The sequence below is a fragment of the Pseudophryne corroboree genome, chromosome 7, assembly GCF_028390025.1.
Source record: "Pseudophryne corroboree isolate aPseCor3 chromosome 7, aPseCor3.hap2, whole genome shotgun sequence".
NCBI lineage: Eukaryota > Metazoa > Chordata > Amphibia > Anura > Myobatrachidae > Pseudophryne > Pseudophryne corroboree.
The window spans coordinates 367921889-367946962 of record NC_086450.1 but is presented as its reverse complement, the minus strand read 5'-3'; positions in this window follow the sequence as shown (position 1 = coordinate 367946962).

Here is a 25074-nt window from a genome sequence, read left to right as displayed (position 1 = left end):
CCTCTAGTGCCTATCCCTAACACCCCGCACTGATACACAGCCTAACCCTAGCATCCCTCTAGTGCCTATCCCTAACACCCCGCACTGATACACAGCCTAACCCTAGCATCCCTCTATAGCCTATCCTTAACACCCCACACTGTCACACAGCCTAATCATAACCCTCCCTCTAGTGCCTATTCCTAACCCCCACCCCACTGACACAACTAAACCCTAACCCTCTCTTTAATACCTTTCCATAAAACTCCCCAATGACACACAGCCTAACCCTAAGCATCCCTTTAGTGCCTATCCCTAACGCCATGCACTGATACACAGCCTAACTCTTACATCCCTCTAGTGCCTATTCTTAACACCCCCACTAACACAGCCTAACCCTAACCTCTCTCTAGTCCCTATCCCTAACACCCGGGCACTGATACACAGCCTATCTCTAAGCATCCCTCTAGTCCCTATCCCTAACACCCCGCACTGATACACAGCCTAACCCTAACATCCCTTTAGTGCCTATCCCTAACACCCCGCATTGATACACAGCCTAACACTAGCATCCCTCTAGTGCCTATCCCTAACACCCCGCACTGATACACAGCCTAACCCTAGCATCCCTTTAGTGCCTATCCCTAACACCCCGCACTGATACAAAGCCTAACCCTAAGCATCCCTTTAGTGCCTATCCCTAACACCCCGCACTGATACACTGCCTAACCCTAGCATCCCTTTAGTACCTATCCCTAACACCCCGCACTGACACACAGCCTAACCCTAAGCATCCCTTTAGTGCCTATCCCTAACACCCCGCACTGATACACAGCCTAACCCTAGCATCCCTCTAGTGCCTATCCCTAACACCTCGCACTGATACACAGCCTAACCCTAGCATCCCTTTAGTGCCTATCCCTAACACCCCACACTGATACACTGCCTAACCCTAGCATCCCTCTAGTGCCTATCCCTAACACCCCAGACTGATACACAGCCTAACCCTAGCATCCCTCTAGTGCCTATCCCTAACACCCCGCACTGATACACAGCCTAACCCTAAGCATCCCTCTAGTGCCTATTCCTAACACCCCACACTGATACACAGCCTAACCCTAGCATCCCTCTATAGCCTATCCTTAACACCCCACACTGTCACACAGCCTAATCATAACCCTCCCTCTAGTGCCTATTCCTAACCCCCACCCCACTGACACAACTAAACCCTAACCCTCTCTTTAATACCTTTCCATAAAACTCCCCAATGACACACAGCCTTACCCTAGCATCCCTCTAGTGCCTATCCCTAACGCCATGCACTGATACACAGCCTAACCCTAATATCCCTCTAGTACCTATCCCTAACACCCCGCACTGACACAGCTAAACCCTAACCCTCCCTATAGTGCCTATCCCTAACACCCCGCACTGATACACAGCCTAACCCTAGCATCCCTCTAGTGCCTATCCCTAACACCCCGCACTGATATACAGCCTAACCCTAGCATCCCTCTAGTGCCTATCCCTAACACCCCGCACTGATACACAGCCTAACCCTAGCATCCCTCTATAGCCTATCCTTAACACCCCACACTGTCACACAGCCTAATCATAACCCTCCCTCTAGTGCCTATTCCTAACCCCCACCCCACTGAGACAACTAAACCCTAACCCTCTCTTTAATACCTTTCCATAAAACTCCCCAATGACACACAGCCTAACCCTAAGCATCCCTTTAGTGCCTATCCCTAACGCCATGCACTGATACACAGCCTAACTCTTACATCCCTCTAGTGCCTATTCTTAACACCCCCACTAACACAGCCTAACCCTAACCTCTCTCTAGTCCCTATCCCTAACACCCGGGCACTGATACACAGCCTATCTCTAAGCATCTCTCTAGTCCCTATCCCTAACACCCGGGCACTGATACACAGCCTATCTCTAAGCATCCCTCTAGTCCCTATCCCTAACACCCCGCACTGATACACAGCCAAACCCTAACATCCCTTTAGTGCCTATCCCTAACACCCCGCATTGATACACAGCCTAACACTAGCATCCCTCTAGTGCCTATCCCTAACACCCCACACTGATACACAGCCTAACCCTAGCATCCCTTTAGTGCCTATCCCTAACACCCCGCACTGATACAAAGCCTAACCCTAAGCATCCCTTTAGTGCCTATCCCTAACACCCCGCACTGATACACAGCCTAACCCTAGCATCCCTTTAGTACCTATCCCTAACACCCCGCACTGACACACAGCCTAACCCTAAGCATCCCTTTAGTGCCTATCCCTAACACCCCGCACTGATACACAGCCTAACCCTAGCATCCCTCTAGTGCCTATCCCTAACACCTCGCACTGATACACAGCCTAACCCTAGCATCCCTTTAGTGCCTATCCCTAACACCCCACACTGATACACTGCCTAACCCTAGCATCCCTCTAGTGCCTATCCCTAACACCCCAGACTGATACACAGCCTAACCCTAGCATCCCTCTAGTGCCTATCCCTAACACCCCGCACTGATACACAGCCTAACCCTAAGCATCCCTCTAGTGCCTATTCCTAACACCCCGCACTGATACACAGCCTAACCCTAGCATCCCTTTAGTGCCTATCCCTAACACTTCGCACTGATACACAGCCTAACCCTAGCATCCCTCTAGTGCCTATCCCTAACACCCCGCACTGATACACAGCCTAACTCTAACATCCCTCTATAGCCTATCCCTAACACCCCACACTGTCACACAGCCTAATCATAACCCTCCCTCTAGTGCCTATTCCTAACCCACACCCCACTGACACAGCTAAACCCTAACCCTCTCTATAACACCTTTCCCTAAAACTCCCCAATGACACACAGCCTAACCCTAAGCATCCCTTTAGTGCCTATCCCTAACGCCATGCACTGATATACAGCCTAACCCTAACATCCCTCTAGTGCCTATTCCTAACACCCCCCACTGACACAGCCTAACCCTAAGCATCCCTTTAGTGCCTATCCCTAACGCCATGCACTGATATACAGCCTAACCCTAACATCCCTCTAGTGCCTATTCCTAACACCAGGGCCGGCTCGAGGCATGTTCGACTCGAGCGGCCGCGCAGGGCGCCACCCTTAATGGGCGCCGTGCGCTGGCGCCGCCATGTCGGAGCCTGGAGCCGGCCCTGATCTCCCCTGCTGTCCCGGCTGACACTGCTGTGTGCGCCGCCACTGTGTGCGCTGTGTGCGCTATGCGGCGCCGGCGTCTGATGTCAGACACCGGCGCCGCTCAGCGCGCGCAGACAGCACAGACAGCAGGCGCGCACAGCAGCACTCCCAGCAGCACTCCCCCTCCCTCGGCACAGCAGGTACTGGGGGCATATGTGGCACTGTGGGGGGCATTTATCTGGCACTGTGGGGGGCATTTATCTGGCACTGTGGGGGGCATTTATCTGGCACTGTGGGGGGCATTTATCTGGCACTGTGGGGGGCATTCATTTATCTGGCACTGTAGGGGGCATTCATTTATCTGGCACTGCGGGGGGACGGGACATTTATCTGTGCACTGTGAGGGGGCATTAATGTATCTGGCATTGTGGGGGCATTTCTGGCACTGTGGGGGCATATCTGCGCTGTGGGGGCATTTATGTATCTGCACTGTGGGGGCATGTATGTATCTGGCACTGTGGGGGCATTTCTGTGTCTGGCACTGGGGGGGCATATCGGCACTGTGGGGGTATTTATGTATCTGGCACTGTGGGGCTATATCTGCACTGTGGGGGCACTTATTTATCTGGCACTGGGGGCATTTATTTATCTGGCACTGTGGGGGCATTTATTTATCTGGCACTGTGGGGGGCATTTATTTATCTGGCACTGTGGGGGGCATTTATTTATCTGACACTGTGGGGGCATTTATTTATCTGGCACTGTGGGGGGCATTTATTTATCTGGCACTGTGGGGGGCATTTATTTATCTGGCACTGTGGGGGCATATCTGGCACTGGAGGCATTAATGTATCTGGCACTGTGGGGGCATTAATGTATCTGACACTGTTGGGGGCAATAATGCATCTGGCACTGTGTGGGCACTTATGCATCTGGCACTGGGGGCATTTATGCATCTGGCAATGTGTGGGCATTTATGTATCTGGCACTGGGGGCATTTATGTATCTGGCCCTGTGGGGGCATATCTGGCACTGTGGGGGCATTTTTATATATGGCACTGTGGGGACATATCTGGCACTGTGTGGGCATTTTTATATCTGGCACTGTGGGGGCACTTATGTATCTGGCACTGTGTGGGCACTTATGTATCTGGCACTGTGGGGGGCATATCTGCACTGTGGAGGCATTTATGTATCTGGCACTGTGGGGGGCATATCTGCACTGTGGAGGCATTTATGTTTCTGGCACTTTGGGGGCATTTATGTATCTGAACTGTGGGTGCATATCTGGCACTGTGTGGCCATTTATGTAGCTGGTACTGCTGGGGGGGCATGTCACGTGTAGCTGACACTGCTGGGGGGGGGCATGTCGCGTGTAGCTGGCACTGCTGGGGAGCATGTCGCGTGTAGCTGGCACTGCTGGGGGGCATGTCGCGTGTAGCTGGCACTGCTGGGGGGCATGTCGCGTGTAGCTGGCACTGCTGGGGGGCATGTCACGTGTAGCTGGCTCTGCTGGGGGGCATGTCACGTGTAGCTGGCACTGCTGGGGAGCATGTTATGTAGTGTTCCCGCTAGGCGTCTGTGGCTAGGCAATGTGTCTCAGTTATCTCCCTGGTGCAATGTGTCTCAGTGCTGTGCCTGGCGCAAAGTGTATAGGAGGTTCTACCTGGTGCAGTGTGTATTAGCTGCACTACTGTGTGGTGTAATGCAAATTGCCACTATTATGTGGCCACGTACCTTCCCCACGAAGTAACTCCCCTTAATTTTTGCTGCGCGCTTTCGGCGCGCACTGTCCATGCTTTTACATATAGATATGGGAACAACAAGCATTATGTACATCATTTTGCCCTCCTAACTTAAAAATGTGCCCTCCCTGTGATCAGCACCATGCCCTAAAAAGTGAACACTATCATGTGTAGCTGGCACTGCTGGGGGGCATGTCATGTGTAGCTGGCACTGCTGCGGGGCATGTCATGTGTAGCTGGCACTGCTGCGGGGCATGTCATGTGTAGCTGGCACTGCTGCGGGGCATGTCATGTGTAGCTGGCACTGCTGGGGGGCATGTCATGTCTATCTGGCACTGCACATTATGTGTATCTGGCACTATACTGGAGACATTGTGTGTAAGGAACACTACTGTGGCTATGTGTAAGGCTGCTAATTGTGTGAAAATATGTTTATAGTTTGATGTTATGAAGATACGAGGCCACGCCCACTTCTCCAGAGGCCACACCCACTTTTCCGGGAGCGCGCGCACCTTCGGCGCGCGCATGGGGGGGGGGGGGGCGCTTTTACATTTTCTCGCTCAGGGTGCTAGTAGGCCTGGAGCCGGCCCTGCCTAACACCCCCACTAACACAGCCTGACCCTAACCTCCCTCTAGTCCCTATCCCTAACACCCGGGCACTGACATACAGCCTAACCCTAACCTCCCTCTAGTGCCTATTCCTAACAACCCCCACTGATATGCAGCCTAACCCTAGCATCCCTCTAGTGCCTATCCCTAACATCCCCGACACACAGTCTCTCCCTAAACTTCCCTCTATCGCCTATCCCTAACACCCCCTGAGAATGGCGACACGTTGTCTGTTGACATTTTAACAATGTCGACATTACAGTTGTCAACTTCGTGGTGTTGACATTATGAATGTTGACATTATAAATGTTGACAAAATGAGTTTATCCCTGGATTAATCATTTAATATGTATCAGTGGCAGGTGTAACACAACAATGAAATGTTTGGAAACCATTTCCCTAATTTAATGTTTATGACATTTACTGCATTAGAACAAGTCATGTTGGATTACAGTAAGGCATACTTTCTAATCTGTTATTCCATGTTGTAAATGTTTTCCAAACAGAAAACAAGACCTTTCTTCGGGTTAAGTGCATCAAATCAACAGACAGAATATTTGTGTTACTCAAAGTCTACATTACATTAAGACATTTCAAAGTACAGAATACTGGGCATTGATTGAGTTCAAGGCCTCAATATTTCCATACTCCAAATGAAATGTATTCCTTAGAGCACAAGAAAATGTGTGATTCTGAAGGGAAACGGAGATTCTATGGGGTAAATTTACTAAGATTCGTATTTTCCCGTTTCAGGTCAAAGTTCAATCACGAATGACATCGAAAGTGTAAAACTGCAACTTTTTGAATTTATTACGACTAATTTACTAAGCTGCCGTATTCGGGTTTTTCTTTTCTTCCGATGTCGATGTCATTCGTGTTTTTTTTTGTGTTTTTTACGGCAGTGATTAGCAAAACACTGCCGACTTTTTTTACAATTAATCTCGGCCGGATCTGTGTGATCCGTGCTGGGGTTCAATTTTTTTTTTTTTTTAATTAAACACTGTAAAATTTAAAAAAAAAAATTGCGTGGGGTCCCCCCTCCTAAGCATAACCAGCCTCGGGCTCTTTGAGCCGATCCTGGTTGCAAAAATATGGGTAAAAAAATGACAGGGGTTCCCCCATATTTAAGCAACCAGCATCGGGCTCTGCGCCTGGTCCTGGTTCCAAAAATACGGGGGACAAAAAGAGTAGGGGTCCCCCGTATTTTTAAAACCAGCACCGGGCTCCACTAGCTGGACAGATAATGCCACAGCCAGGGGTCACTTTTATATAGTGCCCTGCGGCCGTGGCATCAAAAATCCAACTAGTCACCCCTGGCCGGGGTACCCTTGGGGAGTGGGGACCCCTTCAATCAAGGGGTTCCCCCCCCCAGCCACCCAAGGGCCAGGGGTGAAGCCCGAGGCTGTCCCCCCCCATCCAATGGGCTGCGGATGGGGGGGCTGATAGCCTTTGATGTAAATGAAAAGATATTGTTTTTAGTAGCAGTACTACAAGTCCCAGCAAGCCTCCCCAGCATGCTGGTACTTGTAGAACCACAAGTACCAGCATGCGGCGGAAAAACGGGCCCGCTGGTACCTGTAGTACTACCACTAAAAAAATACCCAAAAAAACACAAGACACACACACCTTGAAAGTATAATTTTATTACATACATACACACAAACATACATACATACTTACCTATGTTCCCACGCAGGTCGGTCCACTTGTCCAGTAGAATCCAAGGGTACCTGTTGAATAAATTATACTCACGAGATCCAGGGGCCCAGGGTCCTCGTCGCATCCATTTATAATCCAGGTACTTGAATAAAAAAACAAAACGCAGAGCCGAGCCACGAACTGAAAGGGGACCCATGTTTTCACATGGGTCACCTTTCCCCGAATGCCAGAAACCCACTCTGACTGATGTCTAAGTGGGTTTCTTCAGCCAATCAGGGAGCGCCACGTTGTAGCACTCTCCTGATCGGCTGTGTGCTCCTGTCCTAACTGACAGGCAGCACACGGCAGTGTTACAATGTAGCGCCTATGCGCTACATTGTAACCAATGCTGGGAACTTTCTGCCCTGCGGTTGACCTAAAGTGACGTCACCGCTGAGCAGAAAGTTCCCAGCATTGGTTACAATGGAGCGCATAGGCGCTACATTGTAACACTGCCGTGTGCCGCCTGTCACTCAGTACAGGAGCACACAGCCGATCAGGAGAGTGCTACAACGTGGCACTCCCTGATTGGCTGAAGAAACCCACTTAGACATCAGTCAGAGTGGGTTTCTGGCAGTCGGGAAAAGGGGATCCATGTGCAAACATGGGTCCCCTTTTAGTGCGTGGCTCGGGTGTCCGTTTTGTTATTTTTTTCAAGTACGTGGATTACACCTGGATTCCCCGAGGACCCTGGACCCCTGGATCTCGTGAGTATAATTTCTTCAACAGGTACCCCTTGGATTCTACTGGAGAAGAAGACCGACCTGCGTGGGAACATAAGGTAAGTATGTATGTATGTGTGTATGTATGTAATAAAATTATACTTTCACGGTGTGTGTGTCTTGTGTTTTTTTGGGTATTTTTTTAGTGGTAGTACTACAGGTACCAGCGGGCCCGTTTTTCCGCCGCATGCTGGTACTTGTGGTTCTCCAAGTACCAGCATGCGGGGGAGGCTTGCTGGGACTTGTAGTACTGCTACTAAAAACAATATCTTTTCTTTTACAACAAAGGCTATCAGCCCCCCCATCCGCAGCCCATTGGATGGGGGGGGGACAGCCTCGGGCTTCACCCCTGGCCCTTGGGTGGCTGGGGGGGGGGACCCCTTGATTGAAGGGGTCCCCACTCCCCCAGGGTACCCCGGCCAGGGGTGACTAGTTGGATTTTTGATGCCACGGCCGCAGGGCACTGTATAAAAGTGACCCCCGGCTGTGGCATTATCTGTCCAGCTAGTGGAGCCCGGTGCTGGTTTTAAAAATACGGGGGACCCCTACTCTTTTTGTCCCCCGTATTTTTGGAACCAGGACCAGGCGCAGAGCCCGATGCTGGTTGCTTAAATATGGGGGAACCCCTGTCAATTTTTTCCCCATATTTCTGCAACCAGGATCGGCTCAAAGAGCCCGAGGCTGGTTATGCTTAGGAGGGGGGACCCCACGCAATTTTTTTTGAAAAAATAAGCACTTTCCCACCCTTTCCCACTGATATACATGCACGGATCTCATGGATCCGTGCATGCCTATCCAATCACGAATAAAAAATAAAGGTCTGGTTTTTTTTAGCACTTTTTTACGAGTTGTAATTTTTCACGGCAGTGTTTGTTTTTTTTTTGCTTTGCACTTCTTAGTAAATGACCGAGATTCATACTTAAACAGCCGCGTTTTGACCGATGGTGTATTCATTCGTGATTTTTTTCCTAGGACTTCAAAATATTACGAATGCCCTCATCACTGCCGTGATTTGAGTTTAGTAAATTACCGAGATGACACTTTGATGAAAAAACGGCATCTCGGTCAAAATCGGGAGCTTAGTAAATTTCCCCCTATGTCTCTTTTGCCCTTAAGAATTATTTATATTTATATGAATCAAAGTTATTTTTCAAGTACTTATTTTATATAAGTTGCCCCCAGCAACAAGTTTTCTTCTTGCTCAGGCAAGAAACACCCTCCTAACGCAAAGATTCTACACCCTCCTAACGCAAAGATTCTAAGAGCCCTACCATTATCACCATGTCCACTTTCTCTCAATAACCTCACTATTGAGGGAAGGATGTACTAATGGGAAAATGCTGTAAACCCCCCGTTTTTGGGGGTTTTACCACATTTTCATATGTACTAACCCCCGGCCACCGCGTTTTCGCCGCACAGGGTATCGCCATCTTTTGATGAAGCCTATGGGCTTCTTACCACCGGCCGTGGCATCCCGCCGCTGACGCCGCCCCGCTGATGCCTGCCTCCGGCATACCTCCGTCTAGACAGCCTGGATCCGGAAGTCAAACTCCTCCTCCCCCTAGCAACACAGCCGGAGGTCCTTCTGGCTGCAGGTAGGAGGCGCCCAGGACAGCCTGCTGCTGCTTCTCGGTCTGGGAGGAGTGTGGAGAACCCAGGGATGTGATGGAACACCCCCCCCCCTCCCGCACACCACCTCACAGGTATCGCGGGGGGCCTCCATCACCGTATTTCGATGTTAATCGCATATGTTAGTACATCCCACCCTAAGGCATGATTCAGAGCCAAAAAGAAATGCCTATGTTAATGTAGTTGAGCGATTATTTGAAACTGTGCATGCGCGCATGCATTACACAGAGTGTAGACACAAAGGTGCAAATGCACTCGATTCAGTATCAGAAAGTTGGTGTAAAAATGATGGGCATTCCTGGGACTGCGAGGCAGCTTCTAGTGCAGGCAAAAATGGTTTATTTAGGGGGGTGTTATGGGAGAGTCACAGATGTGTCAATGTAAGTGGCTGCATTCACAGGCAGACAGCAGCAAGCATAGGAGGCTATCAGATGGACAAGCTGCACCTGCCATAGGGTGTGACCGATAGTGGCACATAAGGCACTGGCGTCTCAGTCTTTGCAAATTCGGCTGAACGGATGTACAACAGGGAAGGAGTTTGTAGCTCATTTCCATAAACTCACAGATGGACAACTGCCAAAAGACGTCGCTGCACAAGCTATTGCATGCAACTCTGAATCAGAGTTTTATGACATCATCTATCTATAGTTGTCTATTGCAAAAATTACTGCAAAGAGCCAGCTGAAAATGTGTGATTTTATTGGAGATATTTTTATATGGATATCCATCTTAGAGGACCATTAAACCATTCTAAAATATTTTATTTCAACCCCTGCCATGTCACCACATCTACCTAACTCTTTGCCAAGCCCACTATGCACAGCAGGAGAGTCGATACTGGGTTGAACAGGTTGGAAACCCCACCCATTTCCCTATCAGAAGAAAAACAAATCATGGACCGCAGGTACTACTGTACACTTACTGTAGCGCAAAAATACTTTGTTTTTATACTTACATTTAGAGTTGAACTAGGTATAGTAAGAGTCAAATACACTCTTACCAACTTTTAAGTCTGTATGCTCATTATAAAATGTTAACCCGTAATCCCCCCCTTCCTGCCCCTCCCCTCGCCTTGGCTGTGCAACATGGTTTTGCCAAGGTGCAAATTTGTCCTTTATTGGGTCCTGGCAGCTCAATCATATCTTTACAAATATATGCAAACAGAGATCTCTGTATTTCTATTATCATGTAGATTTCAGATATCATTGCTGATCCTTTTCAGTGTGCTGAGGGAATTTTTTTTAATTTTTCTTGTCTAGAATAAACCCTACCTTTCATGTACCTGTGAAGGATCATTAAACTGATTAAGTAGCTACCATTTTATTATTACTGTCCTAGGGGACCTGCCAAACACCAGTAACTGTCCATTTACATTTTATTTATAAAATGTATTTATTTAAAAACAAAAATGTAAAAAAAACCTTCCTTACGAGTAAGTAGAACTCAGGGACCAGGTGAACATGGGTCTGCAAAGTATGACTGTGCCCCCAGGTCAGGACCTAAAGTGCTAATAGCAGAGTGCCAAAGCTATAAATACAGTGGAGCAGGGGCTGTTATTCCTGCTGCAGTGCCTCTATTGGCTCACCGATCACAGGCTGAACATCAGGGGTCAGAGGAGTGCGTGCTGGGCCCTGATTGGAGGGAATTATTACCTGTAGCTGTATGCAAGGTGTTCTTAGAGATTTGGGTGTACAACTGCACAAACTGTGTAGTGCAGCACATTATGGGGGTCATTCTGAGTTGATCGCTCGCTAGCTAGTTTTAGCAGCCATGCAAACGCTATGCCGCCGCCCACTGTGGAGTGCATTTTAGCTTAGCAGAAGTGCGAACGCATGTACAGCCGAGCTCTGCAAAAACAGTTTGTGCAGTTTCTGAGTAGCTCTGAACCTACTCAGCGCTTGCGATCACTTCAGCCTATTCGTGTCCGGATTTGATGTCATACACCCGCCCAGCAAACGCCCAGCCACGCCTGCATTTTTTCAGACACGCCTGCGTTTTTGCAAACACTCCCTGAAAATGGTCAGTTGACACCCAGAAACGCCCCCTTCCTGTCACTCTTCTTGCGGCCGCCAGTGCGACTGAAAACTTCGCTAGAACTTGTGCACAACCACAATGGGCTTTTGTACCCGTACATCGCGCGTGCGCATTGCGATAGCATACGCATGCACAGAAATGCCAATTTTTAGCCTGATCGCTGCGCTGCGGACAAAGGCAGTTAGCGATCAACTCAGAATGACCCCCAATATTACATACCTTGCTCTGTTTTCATCATACTACTGTCATTGTATACAGCAGGACATACTATTTTTGTTTCAAAGCATAGATTCAAAGGACTACCATATACAGTAAATAATTCACAATACATAGAAGGAATGGTCGATTTGAATGACAAAGGACATTTCTCAAATAAATTATGAATTGTATGGAATTATAAGTACACTATATTTTTAAAAAACAAAATTCACTTTTTTTTTAAGTGCAAGGTAATCAATTTTGTAGAAAATGTGCAGACTCCCATCTTGTCAAATGCAGCCTATACATCTGTCAAACCATAGTTTAGCCACCTATTTCAATAGGATACAATTGTCACACAGAAAGCAACGGCAGGGGGGGGGGGGGGGGATGGGCGATAGGAGCTTGTGCCACCGTTACTAGACATGGGCAGGATGCCAGCATAAGGGCAGTTGCAGGATTTTTAGAGGTAGGTTTCCAAATGTGGTGGTCATGGTGTGGGGTGGTTTGGGGGTTTCCTGTCAGCCTGGTGTTTGCCTATGCCACCAGGTTCCAAGAGCAAGGAACATAAGCTAGCCAAGTGATTGGGTTAATTCAACTCCTCAGGAAGACTGAAAACCCTGACCTGAGAGGAAGTGTGTTCACTTCACTTCCTGTCTGAGTAGTATAAGAGTCAGAAGACACAGTGAAGCGGAACTGCATCAGAAGCTTTTCCCACAGTAAAAGGGTAAGAGGACAACTATTGGCTAGTGAGAGCTGTGAGAGGGGTTTGAGACCTCTGAGGGAAATGTGAGGGGGCAGTAAAATGAGTGTAAGGTGTGTGTTTTTGGGAAGGAATGGCAGAGAAAACTGTGAGAGGAGAGTGACAAATGTGAGGGGCAGAAAGAGCTACGAGTTGGCAGTAATAGCTGTGAGGGGCAGTGAGAGATGTGAGGTGCAGAGAGAGCTGTGATAGGGCAGTGAGAGCTGTAGTGGGGAAGAGAGAGCTCTGAAGGAGCTTTTAAGGGGCAGTGAGAGTTGTGAGTGGCAGTGAGAGCTATGGAGGTGCAATGGGATATGGAGAGAAGGCGCAATGGCATAAATATGAAAAGAAAAGAGAAAGCTATGGGGTGGGCAATGAGAGATACTTGGAGGGGCAGTAAGGGAGATATGAAGTAGCAATGACAGAAATATGGAGAGAGAGATACAGTATGGCGAGGTCAATATTATGGCCCGCCATGCGGTCTGTGTCAGATGCAGGTCCAGGTCGATGCCAGGCGATCGGACTCTGCATCTCTTCTGGCTGCAATGGCTGTTGGGCCTGCCCGGCTTCTAGCAACCCTGATGCTGCACCCGCACTGCCTGCTGGGAACCACCAGGTGCTTGGCAACCTGGATGCCGGACACAGATGTCGTTCCCGGTTGCTAGACAACCAGAAGGCAGGGTGGTGACACTCTGCTGGAACGTGCAGCAGTGCAGCTGCACATCTTTAAGTCATTACTGCTCCCTTTCTCAGTCAGGTAGCCGATTGGTGCAGCTACCCTTAATATCCCCTCTTTGCCACTCCCTCAGTGGTGGTTATAATTTATGCCTGCAGTATAACCGCTGGCCCCTGACACTAGTCCTGATAATTTCTGTGGATACTCATACTATGCCATATTACAGTGCCCCAGTTCATATTATGCCACACTATAGAGCCTCCCCTTTATATTGTGCCACATTACAAGTGTCCCAGTTTATATTATGTACATTACAAAAGATTGTAAGGGCCCCTATGTACCACCCAATGGTAATAAAATTTTTTATATAACACATGTAACTATGGCAAGGCCCCATAGCAGCTGCACTCTCTGCATCTATGGTAGCTATGCCCTTGCATATAACACATGTAACTGTGACAGGGAAGGTCGGCCCCTCTCAGCTCTGGGCCCCATTAGCAGGTGCACTCCTTGCACCTATGGTAGCTATACCCTTAAACAGCAGGGGATATTCATGGATATGGAGATGGATTCTGAAAGTAATTATTTTACCGTGTTTAGTGGTCCTTTAAAATAGAGATGAGCGGGTTCGGTTCTCCGGGAACCGAACCCCCCCCCCCGAACTCCACGTGTCAAACAAGGGTCCAAGCAAGGCTCGGTTGTTCCCGCCTGACTCGGAAAACCTGAACGAAGCAAAACGTCATCATCCCGCTGTCGGATTCTCGTGAGATTCTCGTGAGATTCGGATTCCATATAAGGAGCCGCATGTCGCCGCCATTTTCACTCGTGCAGTGTAGAGGGTACAGAGAGGACGTAGCTACATTCTCTCAGTGTCAAATCTCAGTATCAGTGCTCAGCATCAGTTCTTATTGCTGCTCAGTAATTCTAGTACAGTGTCTCTCTTGTGCTGCATCTTGCTGCTGTAGGGTACTCTGGTAGTAGTGTCCTGTGACTGCATCGGCCATCATCATTCCAGTCACAGTGGTATCTGGGGGATGACAATTCCAGAGTGCTTTTGTGCTGCTCAGTAATACTAGTACAGTGTCTCTCTTGTGCTGCATCTTGCTGCTGTAGGGTGCTCTGGTAGTAGTGTCCTGTGACTGCATCGGTCATCATCATTCCAGTCACAGTGGTATCTGGGGGGTGACAATTCCAGAGTGCTTTTGTGCTGCTCAGTAATACTAGCACAGTGTCTTGTGCTGCATCGTGCTGCTCAGTGTCAGTTCTCCATAGTATCATCAGTGCTCAGTAACATCAGTGCTCAGTATCAGTGCTCAGTATCAGTGCTCAGTATCATCAGTGCTCAGTATCAGTGCTCAGTATCATCAGTGCTCAGTATCAGTGCTCAGTATCATCAGTGCTCAGTGTCTTGTGGTGCTCAGTAATACTACATTACTAATACTAGTACAGTGTCTTGTGCTAATCGTGCTCAGTGTCAGTTCTCCCTAGTATCATCAGTGCTCAGTATCATCAGTGCTCAGTATCAGTGCTCAGTATCATCAGTGCTCAGTATCAGTGCTCAGTATCATCAGTGCTCAGTATCATCAGTGCTCAGTATCAGTGCTCAGTATCATCGGTGCTCAGTATCAGTGCTCGGTATCATCAGTGCTTAGTATCATCAGTGCTCAGTATCAGTGCTCAGTATCATCAGTGCTCAGTATCATCAGTGCTCAGTATCACTGCTCATTGTCTTCTGGTGCTCAGTAATACTATATTACTAATACTAGTATAGTCTCTTGTGCTAATCGTGCTTCTCAGTGTCAGTTCTCTGTAGTATCAGTATCATCAGTGCTCAGTATCACTGCTCATTGTCTTGTGGTGCTCAGTAATACTACATTACTAATACTAGTACAGTGTCTTGTGCTGCATCTTGCTGCTGTAGGGTGCTATGGTAGTGTCCTGTCACTGTGCATAGGTCATCATCATTCCAGTCGCAGTGGAATCTGGTATCTATCTAGTGGTATCTAATTCCAGACATTACTGCCGTCTAATTCCACATATATTACTGGCATATAATTCCACACATTGAAAAATGGAGAACAAAAATTTGGAGGGTAAAATAGGGAAAGATCAAGATCCACTTCCACCTAGTGCTGAAGCTGCTGCCACTAGTCATGGCAGAGACGATTCAATGCCATCAACGTCATCTGCCAAGGCCGATGCCCAATGTCATAGTAGAGAGCATGTAAAATTCAAAAAGCAAAAGTTCAGTAAAATGACCCAAAAATCTAAATTAAAATCGTCTGAGGAGAAGCGTAAACTTGCCAGTGTGCCATTTACGACACAGAGTGGCAAGGAACGGCTGAGACCCTGGCCTATGTTCATGGCTAGTGGTTCAGCTTCACATGAGGATGGAAGCACTCATCCTCCCGCTAGAAAAATTAGAAGAGTTAAGCTGGCAAAAGCACAGCAAAGAATTGTGCGTTGCGTTCTTCTAAATCACAAATTCTCAAGGAGAATCCAATTGCGTCGGTTGCGATGCCTGACCTTCCCAACACTGGACGGGAAGAGGTGGTTCCTTCCACCATTTGCACGCCCCCTACAAGTGCTGGAAGGAGAACCCACAGTCCAGTTCCTGATATTCAAATTGAAGATGTCACTGTTGAAGTAGACCAGGATGAGGATATGGGTGTTGCTGGCACTGAGGAGGAAATTGACGAGGAGGATTCTGATGGTGAGGTGGTTTGTTTAAGTCAGGCACCCGGGGAGACACCTGTTGTCCATGGAATGAATAAGGCCATTGACATGCCTGGTCAAAATACAAAAAAAAATCACCTCTTCGGTGTGGAATTATTTTAACAGAAATGCGGACAACTGGTGTCAAGCCATGTGTTGCCTTTGTCAAATTGTAATAAGTAGGTGTAGGGATGTTAACCACCTAGGAAAATCCTCCCTTATACGTCCCCTGGAGCGCATTCATCAGAAGTTATTGACAAGTTCAAAAACTTTGGGTGACAGCGGAAGCAGTCCACTGACAACTAAATCCCTTCTTCCTCTTGTACCCAAGCTCCTGCAAACCAAACCACCAACTCCCTCATTGGCAATTTCCTCCTTAGACAGGAACGCCAATAGTCCTGCAGGCTATGTTACTGGCAAGACTGACGAGTCCTCTCCTAACTGGGATTCCTCCGATGGATCCTTGAGTGGAACGCCTACTGCTGCTGGCGCTGCTGTTGTTGATGCTGGGAGTCGATCGTCATCCCAGAAGGGAAGACGGAAGACCACTTGTACTACTTCCGGTAAGAAATTGACTGTCCAACAGTCCTTTGCGAGGAAGATGAAATATCACAGCAGTCATCCTGTTGCAAAGCGGATAACTCAGGAACTCAGACCTTGACAACTATGTTGGTGTTAGACATGCGTCCGGTATCCACCGTTAGTTCACAGGGACTTAAAGAATTGCTTGAGGTAGTGTGTCCCCGGTACCAAATCCCATCTAGGTTCCACTTCTCTAGGCAGACGATACCGAGAATGTACACAGACGTCAGAAAAACTGTCCTAAGTGTCCTAAAAAATGCAGTTGTACCCACTGTCCACTTAACCACGGACATGTGGACAAGTGGAGCAGGGCAGACTAAGGACTATATGACTGTGACAGCCCACTGGGTAGATGTATTGCCTCCCACAGCAACAGCAGCGGCGGCACCAGTAGCAGCATCTTGCAAGCGCCAACTCATTTCTAGGCAGGGTACGCTTTGTATCACCGCTTTCCATAAGAGGCCCACAGCTGACAGCCTCTTACGGAAACTGAGGAACATCATCGCAGACCGGCTTACCCCAATTGGACTCTCCTGGGGATTTGTGACATCGGACAATGCCACCAATATTGTGCATGCATTACAACTGGGCAAATTCCAGCACATCCCATGTTTTGCACATACAATTAATTTGGTGGTGCATAATTTTTTTTTAAACGAGAGGGGCGTGCAGGAGATGCTGTCGGTGTCCCAAAAAATTGCGGGACACTTTCGGCATTCAGCCACCGCGTGCCGAAGACTGGAGCGCTAGCAAACACTCCTGAATATGCCCTGCCATCATCTGAAGCAAGAGGTGGTAACGAGGTGGAATTCAACCCTCTATATGCTTCAGAGGATGGAGGAGCAGCAAAAGGCCATTCAAGCCTATACATCTGCCTACGATATAGGCAAAGGAGGGAGAATGCACCTGAATCAAGTGCAGTGGAGAATGATTTCCATGTTGTGCAAGGTTCTCCAACCCTTTGAACTTGCCACACGTGAAGTCAGTTCAGACACTGCCAGCCTGAGTCAGGTCATTCCCCTCATCAGGCTTTTGCAGAAGCAGCTGGAGACATTGAAGGAGAAGCTAAAACGGAGCGATTCCGCTAGGCATGTGGGACTTGTGGATGGAGCCCTTCATTCGCTTAACCAGGATTCATGGGTGGTCAATCTGTTGAAATCAGAGCACTACATTTTGGCCACCGTGCTCGATCCTAGGTTTAAAGCCTATGTTGTATCTCTCTTTCTGGCAGACACAAGTCTGCAGATGTTCAAAGACCTGCTGGTGAGACAATTGTCAAGTCAAGCGGAATGTGACCTGCCAACAGCTCCTCCTTCATTTTCTACCGCCACTGGAGCTGCCAGGAAAAGATAACATTTCCAAAACCACCCGCTGGCGGTGATGCAGGGCAGTCAGGAGCAAGTGCTGACATCTGGTCCGGACTGAAGGGCCTGCCAACAATTACTGACATGTCGTCTACTGTCACTGCATATGATTCTGTCATCATTGAAAGAATGGTGAAGGAAAAAGAGGAAGGGTCTTGCACAAACTGGCTTTATTTTACCTAAGTTGCCCCCCCTCCAGTGTGTACTCCGAAAGAGTGTTTAGTTCAGCCGGTCACCTTCTCAGCGATCGGCATAGGAGGTTACTTGCACTAAATGTGGAGAAGATGATGTTCATCAAAATGAATTATAAATTCCTCTGTGGAGACATTTACCAGCAATTGCCTCCAGAAAGTACACAGGGACCTGTGATGGTGGATTCCAGTGGGGACGAATTAATACTATGTGAGGAGGAGGATGTACACAGTGAAAGGGGTGAGGAATCGGACGATAAGGAGGAGGTGGACATCTTGCCTCTGTAGAGCCAGTTTGTGCAAGGAGAGATTGATTGCTTCTTTTTTGGTGGGGGCCCAAACCAACCAGTCATTTCAGCCACAGTCGTGTGGCAGACCCTGTGGCTGAAATTATGGGTTTGTTAAAGTGTGCATGTCCTGTTTATACAACATAAGAGTGGGTGGGAGGGCCCAAGGACAATTCCATCTTGCACCTCTTTTTTTTATTTATCTCTACATCATGTGATGTTTGGGGCTAATGTTTTTAAGTGCCATCCTGTCTATCAATGCAGTGCCACTCCTAGATGGGCCAGGTGTTTGTACCGCCCACTTGGGTCGCTTAGCTTAGTCATCCAGCGACCTTGGTGCAAATTTTAGGACTAAAAATAATATTGTGAGGTGTGAGGTGTTCAGAATAGATTGGAAATTAGTGGAAATTATTGTTAGTGAGGTTAATAATACTATAGGATCCAAATTACCCCCAAATTCTATGATTTTAGCTGTTTTTGAGTTTTTTTTAAAAGAAAACACCCAAATCCAAAACGCATCCGAATCCGACAAAAATCCGAAAGGGTGGTTTTGCCAAAACGCATCCGAATCCAAAACACGACCGCGGACCCGAATCCAAAACCAAAACACAAAACACGAAAAATGCCCGCTGCACATCTCTACTTTAAAATGAAACTAAGCATGGCATATTTATTTCTGTTCTGTTTCAAATTTTTTTGACTAGTACATTCATGGCAGCTTTCAATTAAAGTTATAAAAGGCCTAATTTGTTTGTGGCTCACAAGCCAGCCCTGTATAGATGTCCCGTCGGTATCTGGGAGGTGAGTGCATGTAACTGTAATGAAATGGAGTGCTGAGTATATAGGCTAGTGTAGAGATTTGAAGAAAATTGGGGTCCCTTGACATGTGCTGCAAAAGTAAATGTTTTGCTCAAACTATGACAATACCCCCTCTATTTTACTTGTTACATACACACAGATTTGCAGAATATTATTGTTAGCACCAACAGCAAAAGTCTTTCTGTTTTGTATATACTGTATATGGCATTAATACTGCCACGCAGCTGGTACCATGTACAATATGGGTAAAACTGAACACAGGCATATATCTTTTCTGTTTTATTTTTTTTTTAAATTCTTTCCACCTAGGTGTATTTTAAAATGGGTTTGGCAGACTTCCGGTTCAGGCTCTGGCGGGGATGGCAGCAAGTCAGTGCTGCTCCTCTGTGCCTGCAGCTTCTCTTCCCACAGCTGCCACATGAACCGCTGCCACCGCTAGCAGGGGGTTGCTCCCTGGAGTGCATGGAGAGGTTTCTCACCTTCTCCATGCCCAGTAAGCAGCAGCGCCGCCGCCGAGATCAGAAGAGCCGCTTGTCCAAAATGACAGCTGCGGCTTCTCCTCCAGCTTCCCCCACTGTTCCCAACCCCCCTCTGCTCTGGCTGCTGATGCTGGGGCACCTCCTGACCCTTCCTGCTCCCCACTGGCCAGCTATATGGACATAGTGTGCAGGCTATTAAGTCCACTACGGCCCCCCTTATGCAGGAGCAGGCTGAATCATTTAAACAAGCATTGCAGGAAAGTAATACTAACATCCTGCAGCTCACTCACAGAGTGCATTCTACTGAGGTTTCTTTGGGAGAGAATTTCCAAGATGTTTTCACCCTTAAGCAACAATATGAGGACCTGCACAAACAGTATCTCCAAGTCCTGGACAAGCTGGATAATTTGGAAAACAGGTCCAAGAGAAAGAATCTCCATATTGAGGGGCTCCCTGAATTTCTTAAAGGGGAAGCGCTCACTCAATTCTTAACCACTACCCTGCTGGACTTATTGGATGTGAATGACTCTTGCTCGGACCTGGTCGTGGAAAGGGCGCACCGTATTGGCCCCACCCGTAATAATGCAAACTCCCGGACACGGGGCACAATTTTTCGCTGCCTTAACTTCCTGTATCGCAGGCCTCCAGGAAACAACGTCCTTTGATGTGGTACAGCCACAAGCTACTGATATTCCGGGACTACTCGGCTGAGGTCACTAGGGCACGCAAGGCATTCTCCACGGTTTGTGCGGAGTTGGTGAAGTCTGGTTGTCGCTTTGCCCTTTTGTTTCCAGCCCGGCTGCGACTCTTCGCCAGTGATTCCACTGTGGATCTCTCTAGTCCTGATAACTCTGTGTGGTATTCACGGGAAGAGGCTTCCGCACGTGACTCTTCAACATCTCCCTCACGTTTCTGTGAAGGGGGGTGCCCCCTTCTCCCCCACGTCGCATCGGGCGGCGGCGCGGCGGGCAGGTCCCAGTCTGGAGGGGCTTGCATCCGAAAGGATTCAAGCCCCTCCAATCACCGCGGCGCATTTCAAACGGCGCGCCAAGCGCGAGCTGATCAGGGCTCGCGCCTTGGCCGCCAATCAGAGCTCACTCCCGGCGCCATATAAGAGGCGCTGCGGAGCGGGAGCAGGCAGTCGGGCGGCGGACGGCGGCGGAAGAAGAGCTCCAGCGGAAGAAGACGGCAGCCGAGCAGCGGGAGAAGACGGCGACGGAGCAGCAGAAGAAGACGTCGGCGGAGCAGCAGAAGAAGACGTCGGCAGTGCTGGAGAAGACGTCGGTGGAGCCAAGCAGGAAGGCAGAAGACGGCGACCAGCGACGGAAGTCCGGCGGAGAGTGCTGCAGCGTGTGGAGAGCAAAAGAGCTAACGAAGCTCCCCGCTGCAGCCTCTCCCTCCGCGACAGGTAGACGGCCTTGGGCCACCTCCACTTATTTATAAACCCTCCCTAGAGCACCAGGGACAGGCACTAGGCCTGCGGGGAGAGTCAGGCCCTGTCGGCCTGTGCGCCCAGTAGGCAGGTTCCGGCCTGTGCCCACACCAGGCCTCCGGCCTGCGCCCACACCAGGCCTCCGGCCTGCGCCCCTCACCCAGGCCTCCGGCCTGCGCCCCTCACTTAGGCTCCTGCCTGCGCCCCTCCGGCTGGAAGTGGGCTGTGCAGCAGCTCTTCAGGGATCCGTGGCTGGTGTTTGAAGCCGACCGGCCCCACGCGGTGTATGGTCTAGGGGATTGGAAGTGTGGAGTAACGTTCCCGTCCCACACGTCGCCATCCCCCGGCCGTCGGGAGTGGGCCACCGTCTGCTCCAGACCCCCGTCCTTCATTGCGAGCCAAAGGCACCGGCCGGTGCCCAACATCTGGAAGGTAGGAGTGGTAAATCGGGGTATACTGTTGGGCCGGGGAATTGTTCCACTGATTTGCCGGGTAGTGCACGTGATTAATCAGTCCGGTCTCTGTTTGATTGGGATAGAACCAGTAGCCTCCAGTTGTTTAAGGTAGTTTGTTTAGGCAGGCGTATTTGGCTGTATCGTTGTTTGCCGTAGTGTAGCCTGCAGGTAGGGAGGCTGTTCTTCTTGCCCCAACAGGAGCGGAGAGGTGCGACAATCAAGGTGACCCGCAAGTTGGAAGTGAGTATCACCCTGTGCCTGTCTGTCTGTCATCCCCCCCCTGTATACCGGTCAGGAGGGTCTGCTCGCGGACGCGAGGACCCCCTCTCACCACACAACGTGCGAGAGTGCGAGTGTGTGAGAATTGGGTAGCTGAGGCCTATTGGCCAGTGATGACCTTCCGCCCAGCCGGTGAAGGTCGCGGCTACCCCTGACGTGTCCCGTACTGTAGGCGAAGGTCGGGTGTACGTCTCAACCGGCATATCCCTTTCTTTTCAGACCCCCGTCATCCGCGGTGAGGTGGTGTCCGCGCTGGTGAGTGGTCTAGAGAGCGAAGTCCCTGGCGCGTCTGGATATCGTCTGTGGCGACGTTGCACAGGTGGGTGGAGTGACGACACCTGCACAGCGGCAGGCGGTACATCCTTGTTAGGCCGCTCACACTTGGCGTAGTCGGCAGGATGGACGGAGATCAGTCACTACCCACAGCCGAGAAGCCATGGACAGATGTGCCGAAACTACCCACTCGGAGAGGCTCGACTGCCAGCTCCACTGATGTGGTACCAAGGGGAACGGACGATGAGCGACGAAGGTCATCGCGTCGACTCAACGTCGGACCAGCCCTCGCCCACCTACCCCGTTACGACGGTCGCAATATGACCAGAGAGGACTGGAAGGCCCGACTAGAGGCGACGTTTCTCATCTATCGGGTGCCCGACGACCTGCAGGTGCCCCTCGCCCTGAATTCTCTGGAAGGCGAGGCTCGTCGGACGATTCTTTTACGACCCGGACGGGAGGCACACGACTTACAACTGTCCGGGACTGAGGAGGTAACGCCCCTCGCCCCTGCCAAATGGGTCGAAGACCATCGCCTACGGCTGAAGGCGGCACACGAGTTGGCTGGGAGGCTGATCGCAGACCACCAGCATCCACCTGTGAGGTCCCACGAGCCTGGACCGCTGGCCGTGGGCCAGCGAGTGTTGGTGCGAGAGGTTCGCCCGGGGGGGAAATTGTCTGAACGGTGGGAAGTTACCCCATACCTTGTTCGCCGTCGCTTGGCCCCAGGTGGGCCAGTGTATCAAGTGGAGTCTACCGATGGGACGGGACGCCTGCGCACGTTACATCGGAGTAAGCTGCGACCTTGTCCGTTCCTGGATCCGGTGAGCGAGGCTGAGCCCCCTGTAGCGGAGGACGGGGTGGGGGCCCCTGCCTGGGAAGCTCAGACCCCTCTGTCAGACGAGGAATGGTGGTCGCCGGTCGAGGAGAATCAGCCGGAGGAGGCATCGGAGCCTCAACCCCCAGCCGATGTAGTTGCCTCCCCCCTACCAAGACGCTCTCTGCGTTCGAATAGGGGCGTCCCGGGCCCTCGCTACGCGGATCCGAACTTTGTGTGGTCGGATTCTTGCTTTGTGGGGACCACAAAGGACAAAGGGGGGGGAAATGTGAAGGGGGGTGCCCCCTTCTCCCCCACGTCGCGCCGGGCGACGGAGCGACGGGCGGCGGCGCGGCGGGCAGGTCCCAGTCTGGAGGGGCTTGCATCCGAAAGGATTCAAGCCCCTCCAATCACCGCGGCGCATTTCAAACGGTGCGCCAAGCGCGAGCCAATCAGGGCTCGCGCCTTGGCCGCCAATCAGAGCTCACCGCGGCGAGCCAATCGGGGCTCGCCGCGTCATAGCTCCGCCCGCTTCCGGCGCCATATAAGAGGCGCTGCGGAGCGGGAGCAGGCAGTCGGGCGGCGGACGGCGGCGGAAGAAGAGCTCCAGCGGAAGAAGACGGCGGCCGAGCAGCGGGAGAAGACGGCGACGGAGCAGCAGAAGAAGACGTCGGCGGAGCAGCAGAAGAAGACGTCGGCAGAGCGGGAGAAGACGTCGGCGGAGCCAAGCAGGAAGGCAGAAGACGGCGACCAGCGACGGAAGTCCGGCGGAGAGTGCTGCAGCGTGTGGAGAGCAAAAGAGCTAATGAAGCTCCCCGCTGCAGCCTCTCCCTCCGCGACAGGTAGGCGGCCTTGGGCCACCTCCACTTATTTATAAACCCTCCCTAGAGCACCAGGGACAGGCACTAGGCCTGCGGGGAGAGTCAGGCCCTGTCGGCCTGTGCGCCCAGTAGGCAGGTTCCGGCCTGTGCCCACACCAGGCCTCCGGCCTGCGCCCACACCAGGCCTCCGGCCTGCGCCCCTCACCCAGGCCTCCGGCCTGCGCCCCTCACTTAGGCTCCTGCCTGCGCCCTTCCGGCTGGAAGTGGGCTGTGCAGCAGCTCTTCAGGGATCCGTGGCTGGTGTTTGAAGCCGACCGGCCCCACGCGGTGTATGGTCTAGGGGATTGGAAGTGTGGAGTAACGTTCCCCTCCCACACATCGCCATCCCCCGGCCGTCGGGAGTGGGCCACCATCTGCTCCAGACCCCCGTCCTTCATTGCGAGCCAAAGGCACCGGCCGGTGCCCAACATCTGGAAGGTAGGAGTGGTAAATCGGGGTATACTGTTGGGCCGGGGAATTGTTCCACTGATTTGCCGGGTAGTGCACGTGATTAATCAGTCCGGTCTCTGTTTGATTGGGATAGAACCAGTAGCCTCCAGTTGTTTAAGGTAGTTTGTTTAGGCAGGCGTAGTTGGCTGTATCGTTGTTTGCCGTAGTGTAGCCTGCAGGTAGGGAGGCTGTTCTTCTTGCCCCAACAGGAGCGGAGAGGTGCGACAATCAAGGTGACCCGCAAGTTGGAAGTGAGTATCACCCTGTGCCTGTCTGTCTGTCATCCCCCCCCCCCCTGTATACCGGTCAGGAGGGTCTGCTCGCGGACGCGAGGACCCCCTCTCACCACACAAGGTGCGAGAGTGCGAGTGTGTGAGAATTGGGTAGCTGAGGCCTATTGGCCAGTGATGACCTTCCGCCCAGCCGGTGAAGGTCGCGGCTACCCCTGACGTGTCCCGTACTGTAGGCGAAGGTCGGGTGTACGTCTCAACCGGCATATCCCTTTCTTTTCAGACCCCCGTCATCCGCGGTGAGGTGGTGTCCGCGCTGGTGAGTGGTCTAGAGAGCGAAGTCCCTGGCGCGTCTGGATATCGTCTGTGGCGACGTTGCACAGGTGGGTGGAGTGACGACACCTGCACAGCGGCAGGCGGTACATCCTTGTTAGGCCGCTCACATTTCCAGCCTGATTCCTGTGATTAATCCGTATGACTTTGGAGACCTTCCTGTATATTTCGATACCTGAGCGGTAAAACCGTAAATTATTACCCTCCTTATATGTGCCGATATCTAGTTCTTGCTATTATGCCCTTCTTTTCTTTATTTTTCTTACTGATTGTTATAATGCCATTTCGGGTATGATGCTATGGTATA